Source organism: Buceros rhinoceros, unplaced genomic scaffold (genome assembly GCF_000710305.1).
Source record: "Buceros rhinoceros silvestris isolate BGI_N320 unplaced genomic scaffold, ASM71030v1 scaffold1963, whole genome shotgun sequence".
NCBI classification, from domain to species: domain Eukaryota; kingdom Metazoa; phylum Chordata; class Aves; order Bucerotiformes; family Bucerotidae; genus Buceros; species Buceros rhinoceros.
Genome location: NW_010401641.1, coordinates 25,930 through 39,090, shown reverse-complemented (window position 1 = coordinate 39,090; position 13,161 = coordinate 25,930). Strand labels below are relative to the sequence as shown.

The window sequence follows — 13,161 nt, the reverse complement described above, 5'->3', positions numbered from 1 at the left end:
TGTTTGTAAAATCTGGGTCATTTTGACAGAGGCAATCTAGAGAGAAGTTTTTATATGTCGTTATCCAACAGATCGCAGGAAACAGCATCCTTCACATGCAGTTACGGGCCTAACCGAGCTCAGATGCAACAAAACCAACATTTTTTACATAGATAAGCTTTTAGCATTTTTAGTATTTTGTTGGAAAGTTGCAAGCATAGTGAGGAACAATTTCAAAATGTGCTACTGCATACTTTTGAAAATAGCTGAAAGCTAGTGCTTTAGACCAACACATTACGGACAGCATAGTGTGGAGTTACTTAAAATACACGTATCAATCTCAAGCTCCTTGTTGATTTTATCACTTTAGAAAGCGGGAGAAAGATGATATTCTTCAGTGGGCATTTGTCAAGCTGACTTGGCATACTGGTCTTTTGGATAGTTTGCTAAATGTTAGAAGGGTGGAGAGCCGTATGTGATCAAAGATTTCTCACGTTTATGAAGACTCACCTGACCTCACCTGACCACTGGGACAGTGTTTTATTTTGGTTACCACTTTCTTGGTAGATTCTCCATAAAAATCTGTCCATTGCTCCTATTTTATTATCTACTCAGGAATACTCATCAGTTAAATGCCTCTTGCAGTCTCGGTTTACTACAGAAGCGTATCATGGGGAGCTGCCCCTCAAGAACTTTCTTACTTGTATGGTAACACTCTTAAATGAGCATGGGAGCATGCCATTCTTATACCGGAGAGAAACGAGAAGAAACACGCAAATCTATCTCCACATTTTACACGCATGACACAACCTGTGTTATTCAGGCCTCATGTATAGCTTGGCTGTAGCCGTGTATGCATTACTTGCAGAACTCTCTGTTCGCCTTGGTGAGCTGGTCTAGTGTGGGAAAAAAAGACCAAAAAGTGCTAGGATGTACAACATGGCTGGACTAATTAAAAAATATGCTAGGAGTGTGTCCACAGCAGAACTTTTAAAACCTCCTTTTAGTTAGAGGGAGTTACAAATTTTATTTTTTTGCTTGATTAGTCACTGTTTATCTGTATTGTTGGTTGAAGATATTTGCAATCTGTATTATCTGTTTTAAAAGTTCGTATTTTGAATACTAATGCCTTGACAACACTGAATTGCTTTGGATTGGAGTGGTGAATTCAAATATGCTTATACCTGACCAGTGAAATTTCTTCTGTGTTATTTAATATGCCATTGTACTGCAAATTCAAATGTCCTGAAAATTCAAAGGGTAGATTATAAATCCCGCTATTTCTCAAATTCTTGAAATTGTTTTGCAAAGGCATAAGTTTGCTCTGTAAAAATGAAAGTAAGCATGCTGAACTGTGGGAAGTCAATATGGTGACAGACAGCAGGCAGTGATGAAGTTTGTTTTCCTTTTAAAATACACATCATCATCATGGCTTGGCTTCACAGACGAAGATTTGGGAAGGGCTTTCCCCACGCTTACTGCAAGTGCACTGATGGCTGAAAAGGCCAATGTGGGATAGGCAAGACCGGGTGCAAAGCGCACAGCGGAAGGTCTCCTTGGGTGGTACAGTCGAGGCACAGTTCTTTCTGCACTGTCTTTTCTCCTCGAGACTGATTCTACGCGTGCTCTCAAAGGAGGCAGCAGCGTTATGTGTGGTGTGTCTCCAAATCTCCCGACTGGAGGCCAGGGTGGACCACTGATGGTGGTCAGTATGGCCACAGCTGAGCAGGTCAGAATGGCCGAGCGGTCTAAGGCGCTGCGTTCAGGTCGCAGTCTCCTCTGGAGGCGTGGGTTCGAATCCCACTTCTGACAGTTCCTCTCAAGATACACAACCGTTGCTTTAAACCACGGTGAACATCCTTGAGGAGCTAGGTTATGGCCGAGCGGTCTAAGGCGCTGCGTTCAGGCCGCAGTCTCCTCTGGAGGCGTGGGTTGGAATCCCACTTCTGACAGCTCCCTTAAAGATACACAAGCATTGCTTTAAACCACTGTGAACGTCCCTGAGGAGCGAGGTCTTTTTGCTGATCTCTCTATCCTACAGTTGCCACTCCTTATCCAATGAGGTCAAGTTACAAGACTTGCAAATGCTGTCTCTGATGCATGTATTTAAGTGTACGCGCAATACCGCAGGCTCATGTAAATCACATCTGACAAGAATCATTGCGTGGAAATGGCTCAAATAATTCAAGAGCCACGACAAAATGCCAAAAATACCAAAGCAGGTTCAGCTTGGTCATTATCCTCTATGCGGTTTTCAGCACTCTTCTCATATTAAAACAGCTTCAGCTCCAGCCTGTTAAAGGCCACGTTACTTTGGCACCAGTGCTCATTCTAGCGGTTCTGGGTGGAAATTAAGGATTTGTTCATATTGGGTGGTATTTTGCAGTTGTGATGAGAAAACTCAGAAAAGAAATTGTAAATACTCTTTTGTCTTTTCTATTTTCCAATAGGTGGTAGGTTGAGGAAAAGTTAGATACTAGAGAATTAAACATGGCTTTTCATTATATCCTAAAATAAAATATTCTTGTACGGATTAAGAGACCTTGTTATTGGCAGATCTGCTTTACAAAAGCCATTAATGTAAATCCTTTGTAAAGTACAACAGTAAAAGCATTTGAACAAATAAGTCTGTGTTTCTGGAATTGCAGGTTATGCAAACTGCTATTATTCTTGATAGAAACTCTGACATCTGTATTTTTATTTATATTCCCTCATCAAGACAGAACTGCAGAAAATAAAACTATTAAATTGTCAGTTCCTGTTTGAATAACCTGTACCAATTTGTAATTTTTAGGCACACTAGAAGGAAGAAAGAAACCAGTCCTCACTGACAGTAAGTAAGTAGGCAATCTAGGAAGACTTGGGGGGGGGCAGGGAAAGCTGCTTTGTTTTTATACATTTGCCTGGAATGGAGGTACTGAGTGATCTACCTGCAGTGAACTTACAATAATAAAACCAAAATTAACTTATGACACAGCTGTCCACATACTACTGCCTAGAGTCTTCTTTCATCTCATTTTAGTGAAAAGATACTTTGCTGTGCATTAGATCAACCTACCTAATATCAAGTTGTGATCTGCAAATGAAGGAAATTGCCTTGTATGAATGAGACGCACTTTTAAACAAAGGACCTTACCCCGTTATTAATGTTTTTCTTTGGGAAGTTAATTCCAAACATGAGGCATCAAACAGCTTACTTTTGGGGTGTTTGGTTTTGTCAGACTGATTTAAAGACTGTTGCAGAATTACTCTGTTGTAACTTTCCCCGTAGACAAGCAGGTTCTTACGCCACTGTTTCAGTCCAAGGAGCCAAATAATATTTTTTTTTATTGCAGTATTTTTAGACATTGGATACATCTGGAAAAATATTCAAGCAGATAATTATATTGCATTAGCAATGTGTCTGTTGTGGTTTCCCCGATTCCAAAGAAGGCAGCCTTTTATGAAGCAGTTGGCCACAGTCTCCACAAAATCTGCTGTGTAAATTGGCCCACACTAAAGCATGTGGAAAACATTTTTTGGCTGAAACTTGAAACCATTCATGTGGTTTTGAGACAGGGAAGCTCAGCCTGCCAACATCAATAGAACTTTGTCCTACAAACCAAAATGGTCATTTAGACATGTGTACTTTCATGCTCGCAAATGCACTGAGGTCAAATATTTTTTAATCTTGGGAATTTTTCCTCCTTATACAGCCTCGTATTTCATGCAGGAAATGAGACTGAGTACAACAAACACAAATCATTGAGACTGACAGGGCATATTGGGTTCAAAACCCAAGCTTTGACTCTAATTGCTCTCCAAAGGCCTTTGGCTCAAGGTAACTGTTGATTTAGTTCAGCTGTTTCAAATCAACACTATAAGGTTTTGCTAAGACAAACTTGTTAGGCCACATTACATTTGTACCATTGCATCCCTCGGGTACAAGTATAACACAGTTAGCATTTTAAAAGATTGCATTTGTCTATACACTGCAGGCGGTAATTATGAGCAGGCAAATCTTTTGTGAAAGATGGTGTGACCTTCCGTTTGGTGAAAGAGTGATGATGGCTTCTCGCAGAGGAAAAAATAATGTTTCTATTCAAGGTCCAGAGAGGGACCTCACCTTGTCCTAATGCTTGCTTAGCTAGATAACGTCTACCTCTAAAGTGAGATTTCTGTTACTCCCCCTGATGCAAAATTATTGCATCACCTTCTCAGGGAGGGGGGGGTTGCTAATGAAACGTTACCTTCCCCCTGCATGAATTAAACTGTAGACTGTCTCCAATTCCATGTATTAGTTTTCTGTATTATTGACTGCTTCTGACATAAACTGGGTCTGACTTTTCAGCAAGGGCCAAGCCTGGAGAATTACCCAACAGAATATAAATCTGCCTGGTGTATTATACTCTCTTACTGTTGCTAGTAATGTAAGTGCTGAAGTGTGATTTATACCAATATATCCACTTGCCTGTCTACAGACAGCATTTGCATAACACAGATCTAATCCCCTGGAAGGAAAGCAGTGAAATTATGCCAGGTTTAATTCACAAAGTGCTATTTTATGAGTTAACTCTTCCTGGACCAGAGTCATTTCAGAGTGTCACACAGAGGCTTAAAAATCACAGATGGAATCAACTGGCCAGATCCAACCTCTTTCAACACAGACTGTAGAAGCAGTAGGGTTCTAAGCCACTTTCCCACCCTGCTAAACAGTTAACCCTCACTGCAAGTCCCACTGGTGGATCTGTTGATCAAAGATTGCAGTTCCCAAGACATGGAGGGCTTGCCTCTTCTGCTCTATCTGCAGCATCCCCTCTTTGCTCACCAGGTGACCTGGGGAGAAGTGACATGGGCCTAACTGTACTGGCTTTCCACCATCTGGGCAACACAGGTGGATAGGTGGTCTGGGACTGGGTCTTGTTAATTTAGGTGGTGCTAAGTATCATGTGTTCTTTTGTGCATAGGTGGCAGCATTCACATTTACAGTTATTAGAGCATGTGGTTTATGTTTCATATGACCTTTTGTTTCCAATGAAATACATTCCTCAGCCTCTTTTTGGCCCTTTTTTAAAGCACATCACATATATATCCCCAAATCTGGTGTTTACTGGCAAGACCCCTGACTAATTCCATCTTTATGGTCTCTAACTTCCCTCCCAAAAGCTGAGAGGTTCAGAAAGGTAATGGCAGAGATAGATGATTTCTCGGTGATTGACTATAATCCCACACTTGGGCATGATGATAAGGCAGAATGACATCTGAGGAAATTCAAATGAGATGGTCAGTTCACTGCCAGTCCACCATCTTAGCTGACTGTGCCATGACAAGGAGGCGTAAGCAGTTCTCCAGCATGAAAAGTACCTTTTCTGAACCTTGGGTTACAATTAGCCAGTCATTCTCACACAGACATGAACCAGAACCAGGCCAGACCTTATAAGGACTCTGGTGAAGCTGATTTTTGAGGTTGAATTCTTCAGTAATGTGTCTTGCAACTTTGAGCTGACTGGGGTATAGACAGAGCAAGTTCATGTCTGCTTGTAAATTGCTGCACGTTTGTCCTTAATGGGGATGTATAGGCTGGATGAAAATCGTGCACTGTCAATTGTTTGTTGCCTTGGTCCACTGGATAAGTGGAAAGTTTTCTTCCTTTTGCTCCATGAAGCATGTTTTTTTTCCCCTCTTTTCTACATTAAATTTAATTCTATAAAACATTCCTTATACCCACTTGCTATGTTAGCAGGAAGACTATAATTCAGTTTGCAAGAAAACCAAATCTTCCAGAACTTGTCTCAACTCTTCCTAGTTTAATCACTCTTTTAATAGAGAAGAGGACTAGAAATAAAATGTAACCAAATACAGATATAGACGACAGAGTAGTTAGAATAAATGAAAATCCTTCATAGCTACTCCGTGTGTGTGTGTAACGCCCATTGTTAAGGCCTTCAAAGCATCCTCCAAACATTAAAGAAAATGTATCCCTTTTATCCTGTGAGGTATTTGGGAGTGGTTGTCAGTACAAACTCATTAGTTTACTGCCAGACAGTAGTAACTTAAAATTTTACTGTCTTTTCCTGTTCTTAGAAAGGTGGAAGTTGTCACGTCTGCAAAAGTTGTCTTCTAACAGTAGTAACTAGGAGTATTTTTAGCACAGTTTAGCAAACAAACCAACCCTAACCAGGGATCACACAGGGTCACTGCAGGTCTTTTTGAGAGATTAGAAAATTAAGATAACACCAATGACATCTACGGTAAAAGAATTATGATGTTGGGGACAGATTCTAGACTGAGGAAAGACCTTACACTAAGTATATGCAGTGTTGCACGCAAAACCATTTTGACAACCTGTTAAAATTTATTTTCATGCCCCTCTCTATATGTCGTCCTCCAGTCTATGGAAGAATATGTTTGCACTCTGTTTATGGAGTGGAATTACTATGATTCCAATTTGAAAATTAAGTCAGTATGTCAAAATGCCATTAAAAATAGAGCATTTTCCAGTCGCATTGAGAAATAGGTGCCTGGGTAATATTTTACTCAGTACTTGCCCTTGAAACTAATCTGTTCATCCTTAGTTAAATGTGTAATATCCGCAATATTAGCCATGTTCTTAGTATGATCAATAAATCCACTAATTTAGAAATAAAAATAGGGAAAGTGATCAAATCTTAGCCCTTCTATAATAGAAAATCAGCACATTTAAGAAATCAGCAGGCTGGTACAAATAAGCACTTTCATAAGTAAAATTTTATTTTTCTCCATCAGAATGAAATAGCTATAGGGTTCTTTTTTTTTCAGATACAGATGCTGAATATTGTCCGTAGAACAATGGGCAATACTTGTTTGTCACCGGCGGTGTTTTCTGTGTCACCCAAGTAACATGTTGTTCTTGTTTTAAGTGTCTGGTATTTAGCAGTCAAGGCTGGTCTGATGAGAGTTGCTCTTGCTCTTTCATCCTCTGTAATTATGGCAGAAAGTCATAAAGAAATACTTGACGCGGAAGATCTCTCAAACACTCACTGAGCCCAAATGGTGTTTCCAAACACCTTGGAACTGACAGTTCAGCCTTGAGTTGTGCAGTTTTGGCCACTTGGTGGTAAATGTTGGATTTGCAGTTTGTTTTCATCAGTGCCTTTGAGAGAGGATGCAACCGCATAACTACTGCTAGGAACAAAGTGATTCACCATAGTGCCCCTCAAACAGCAATTTATAAAGCTAGAGGGATTACTCTTGAACGTTATAACTTCTGATGAAAGTGATTTTCTTTCTTGTTTTTACGCTTGGTAGATGATTTTCTGCATTTGCCAGTCTGTGTCAGCAGTCTGTCTACAGCTGCAAAGCATTATAGGTGAAATGATAAATCTCATGCACTCCCCTCTTTTGAAAGGTTATTTATCCTTCCCTTTTAAGGTACAGATTTTTGCTAGCTTCCTCCCTACCTTTCAGCAATTTCTCATTCCCCATGTTTGTTAAGTTTCTTTTCACAATGCTTGTAGGTCTTCCTTGAGCCTCTTTGCATAAAAAAGGCTTTGTGTGGAGCACAGGGTTCTGATTTGCCTACTGATGATGAAATGAGGAGATGTCAAATGGAAGGGAAAAGTCTGGAAACTGGAGGAGGGTGAGGAAAGGAGTACCCCTCCAAAGGAAACATGAGATGATGTCTGTAGCAAGCCCAGACTGCCCCAGCCTACAAGCCTGGAGAAATGAAGGCTTTTTTGCATGACAGTGGATCTGATTGTCACTTTACCACAAGTTTTACTTTTATGAAAACTGCCGTAATTCTGAGATTTCCTATCAAACTGGGCAATTCTAATTTTCACACATTGCTGTGGGGAATAATGCTTTTTTTTCTTTTTTCTCAGAAAGAAAATTAATGAATGAAATAATGAAGGAACAACAGAACTATTGGGCTGCTTCTATTTAAAAGGCCTCATATCCACATCTTGGCCACACTGTGAGCTTCTCCCCTGTAAGATGTCACATCTGCAGTAATAGAAAAAGCAGACCTACAGCTAACAATAAATCTGACTAAACTGCATTTCAAATTCATAACTGTCTGAAAACCATAACATTAAAGGCACTGAAGTAAAGGCTTTATGCATTCATACCTGTACTTCACTAGGTGTATTTTCAGTAATGTGGGTTGTGGTTAGTGCGTTTTGGAAGAGGAGTTCTGAATTGTAAAGGCTGCTTTTTTATCACAAGGGAGGTATTTTACTTGAACCTGGTTTCTGATGACATTAAAAATAAGATCTCCAAGGGAACATCACTGAAAGAGAAAATAATCTGCTTAAAAGAGTTTAAATGTCAACTGAGAATTGAAGCATTTCTTCTCCCTTCCCCCCTTATTCTTCCGTAAACTATTTTAGGGTTATCTGAGAACCACAGTTGTGATTGTTATGAGCATTTTAGTCATCGCTTTGCTCTATGTAGGTTTTATGTTACAGTTTATAAGATGTGGAACATGAGAGAGCAAAGTACTTACCATAATGAGAACAATGTACATAACAACAGCTGTATAGCAAGGGTAAGGATTGCCTGAAGCAGAAGAAATTTCTACAGATTGCCTGACTAGGTAAGAAAAATATAGCAGTACAATCATGAGAACAATATTACTTAATAAATCACTGCTTTTATATGTCTTACAGTGAACCTGAACATTTTATAAACCAAAAAACCCCACATTTTCTGCTTGATTAGCTATTTTATATCCAGAAAAACTACAATAACATCCTCATCCTTGAAACTTATTTAAAAGAAAGATCTTAATTTTATTTTAGTATTGAGGATTAATAGAGTGGCAGCAGCAAACTAATAATATGACTTTGTTTAGCAGTAATGTGGAATTGTAAGCATGTTTATGCTGCTGCCCAACTAGCACAGGGAAGCTTAACTGTGCTTTGGGAAGTGCACACTGACGTCCTGTGCATTACTGTGTTATTGAACTAAGACCCGTGAGTTTCATCACGGTAAGCGGGTAAGGAATGAATTTACTAAGAAACCTACTGACCCCTTGAGCGTCCTGAAGTCTTCCAGGGGCTTCACCCACATCCTCACTGCTAAATCTCTGGATGCGTGGATTTTAGCAGTAAGGACCTATGGAGGAAGGATAAGAATAATCTTTCTTTAAAACTCAGGGTCTTCCCTTTCCAGTTCTTACCTTTTTCCTCTCCCTTTTGCTCCACACCCCTCCATGGCATGCAGAAAATGAAATGAAGCCTGTTTGCCCTGGCTTTTCAAGGGGAAAAGAGAGAAAGCTAAAACCGACAAATCCTGAAGCCTTTCCTTAGGTCTTTTTCACTTCAGCTTTACTTGTGTTTTGTCTGGGTGAGAACTACAACATTTTGCCCTCAGTTAGTATGGATTTGTGGTATAACATGTGTTAGCATTTGCAGAATCCGAAGTCCAAATTCATCCTTCATACACCATTCACGCACAATAGATGGCAGGTTAAGCTTATGACATGATCAGGAATCATTTTCCTTTGAAAAACCTAACACATGGAGATTTCATAGGAAAACCTTCCTTCCCAGCTTTATGACTTCAACCTTTTAACAAGACTAAGAGAAGCGGGGGTTCCTTGTGCCCGAAGTGTGCTCTCTCATTGCAGTCTAGCTTGCCTTCTCATTGTAGATTACGCTGAGTATATTTTTCTATGACAGATGTTTATTACTCTGAATTAGGAGTCTAAAGGCTCTATCAATTCAGTCATTTAAAAAGAGGCCCTGGATACCCATCCGCATAAACTTGTTATTCATAGCTGCTCCTCCTCCTGCGCTGGCAAGATGATCAAGCAGATAAACTAAGAGTCCTTAGTACCTAGTAGTTTAATTATACCATCAACTTGGAAGAAGCTTACGGTTCAATATTTCTATGGTGTGTTCTTATTCTCTGGCATACAGTTTTCTTCTTCTTTCTCCTTTTTTTTTTTTTTTAACTCTGGATATTTGTTTAATTTTTAAAGTGTTTTATAGGTAGCTAAGTGCTTGTGAGCCATGAACTTTGGAGTGGGATTTTAAAAAATTTGTTTTTCCACTGTCTTCAGTAGCAGCCACAGAGTTAAACCCATGCCAAGGGGTTGCATTCTTACACTAGCTCTGGCAGATTTTTCTGTGGGCTGCATGAGGTTTCTAAACTTTTCTGTTTATATACCTCTGTTTATAAATTAGAGATTAATGATATTTATGCAGCTCATTAGAATAGAGTACTTTTGTGGTACACTTTATTGTCTGAAATGAACAAGGATTACTATTACAGTTTAGTATTACTGCAAATTGGAGTTCAACAATGGTGTGCCGCATGTCACAGATTCGAGGAAATTTAGCAAAGCTTGCTGTAATGAATCAGCAGCATAGTGTCCCTTTCTGTTGTCATATGATCATATGTTACCACAGGGTTTCACCAGCACTTTCCAAAACTGTCTTAGCTGTTGACTGTACTTTTATTGCTCCTTTGCCATATCACATCAGGTTATGCGTGAGGTTCTTAGCTCAAATTCTGCCATTGGAGAGATTGTTCAGTACCTAATAAAGTCTGTGTCTGTACAGAGGCATAGTTTGAATAGATCTGACCCAAAGAATATGCTTCTATTGGCGCACATGGAGTACAAGAGCTATTTCCTGAAGTTTTGCAGTTCAGAGTCAGAGCGGTGCACATGATATTGGAAAATAATGCATTTTAAATAATCTGAGCACACTAAGCCACTGTTTTCTTGCTTCCTGCATACTCTGCTCTTGAAACCACTACCCTCTTATGTTTAATTATTTCCAGATCAAATTTTATCTACAAGTTGGGCTGATGACAGCCTTTGCTTCGGTTCCACGGAGTTGTAAGGTCTGCTGTCTTACCCTCCCTTCTGTGAACAGGGGTTCACTAGGCTGAACTGTGCTAAAGAGTGCCCTGCTACGCAGACTTACAAAAAGAGATTGTTTGAAATGGACTTGTGGCCCATTTATGTAATAACAAAGGCAGACATGCCCTGACCTATCAATCTTACATTAAAAGAGCTGTTCAAAGCAATGTGTATTGGGCACACAGAAACCAAACGACAAGAATGTTTTTTGTTGCAGCAGCTTTGAGCCCAATAAAAAAATTCCTGAGGAGTTCAACTGGGAGCTGAAGCCAAGCTTTTTATATAAAATGCCTCATAACTCTTCTATACCTGACAGTCCATGTAACATCTAATTTTTCAATTACAGAACACTTTTTGTTTGAAGATTGGGGTTTTCTCTTTCTTGCTTGTTAATCTATTTGGTTAATAGACTGCTTGAATCTGGCCAGGTGTTCATAACTCAGTATATTACATTTTTACATTTAAATTGCAGCAATTTCTCTCTGAAATACATATTAAAGCAAACCAGATTTTAAAAACTCTTTTTGTTTTATTTTTACTGGTTTACAGCACAAGACTCTGTTTATCAACATTGGGTTGAGATAAATACACAGTAAAACAACATTACAAATATTATAGGACTTGTACACACACTTGAGAAGTAGAGTTCAGGTGTCCAATACTACTGGAATTATTCCATCCACATTTTGATGGCAGATTGGTCTAATTGAGACTTTTCTCCTGGTTTATTTTTGATGTCTTGCTCAAAACAGGCCTATCAATTTTATTTTGTTTGGGAGTCAAGCTTATGGTCTCAGCAGAGCAAAGAGTTGCCAGTTGGGACCAGAAATTAAGGATTATGTCTATACCATAAACTCTGCCAAAAGGGACCAAATTACGAGCAATTTATGACTAGAGGTGCTGTACAAACAAAAGCCGAGAAGGTGCGGTTATTTTATCAGTATCAGCGAACAGTGTTGGCATTTTTTGCCCTTTGGGGAAGAGGATCTACAACAAGTACATCAGCAAAGTGTCTAGTGTTGCTCGTTAGTTTCATCCATCTGAGAACTTGCTGATGACGCTGTAGTTAAGCAGCCACAGTTGTTCCTGTTAATGATCAAGCTTTCAGAGGCTGTTTCTTTAGTTTATGGATGTGGTTAAGGAACGGTGTGACTGATGGAGACTTGTGTCTGTGGTACGTCTGTATATTTGTATCACAACTGAACACAGAAAAGCAGACCAGAAAACCTACTGGATTTGGGGAAAGACTAAGATTTGAAGAAAACGCATCACCAGATAGTCTTTACCTTAAAAATGCCTCTCTTGTTCACCTAGTGCAGCTGATGCAGTCCACTCATTATGTTACAGTTGATGAAGTCTCCATCATTTCAAAGAAAACACCCATTGAATATTTTTCTCTGTTTTTACCTCTGCACTATAGAGATGTATCATTACTGCCTGGTTGTAACAATATACATGAGCTGGTGCTAGAGGCATAGTTAAAATAACCAAGAGAAAAGTACTGTGTGATGTCTTAATTAAAAAATAAAAATAATATAAAAAAAACCAAACAAAAAACCCCTGCAAGAGTTGACCACAAATGTACCAACTTCATTCTACTCGGCAGGGTCTGAACTATTAGAAACAATTTAGATTTGAGGATAACCCCATGAAAGGACTGAAGAGAATTCAGTGAGTGTATAATAGGGGTTTGTGCTGTAAAACAATGACACAGTGCAACTAGAGTGGAAATCATGCAGTACAACAGACGTAAAACAATGTTCTTTCTCTGCATTCTCCCCCACGTCCCTTACAAGTTAATATTTTACCGTCTAGTTAAAATGCATTTTTGGCATGGGATTAGTCGGCAAAACTGCCTGTGAGAAACAGCCAAGTTTATAACATGCTTGAGTAGGTCTAAACAGCAGGTGCTGCCACGCTCCCATGCTCTGCTGTGCGCCCAAGATTGGAGGGGCCCATCAGGGCTTTTCTTTCTGACTACTGTAGGGTCCTGTGGGAGCATGGATGGCATTTTAAGCTGTCAATGGTGTGAAAATCTACCTCTGTTATACAGGGTTTCTGATGGTATAGATTATGCATGGGCGTAAGAGACAGCACCCTTAAAATTCTTAAGATAGAGGAAGTCACTACTCTGTTGAGTAGTGACATCCACATTCTGGTGGGCTCATTACATTTATAAGTGAATGACTCTGCACACTCACTATCAAGGGAGTGCTGAGTTCGGGACAACTATGACCTGGTGTGGGATGAACTGCTCAGGTTCAGGTATAGGAGGAGACCAGAGGCACAGAGAGACGGGAGTTAGGTCGCGTAGTCACTCAGAACTGCGACTAGGGTTCAGTACTCTGGCC

At 39.6% G+C, this 13,161-nt stretch overlaps 1 non-coding gene across 1 annotated transcript; it reads left to right on the top strand.

The window, feature by feature from the left end:
* The first annotated feature begins 1,708 nt into the window (after positions 1-1,708).
* Positions 1,709-1,791, top strand: TRNAL-CAG. The gene has a single exon. It is a non-coding gene; the product is annotated as a tRNA-Leu (tRNA).
* Positions 1,792-13,161: the final 11,370 nt, after the last annotated feature.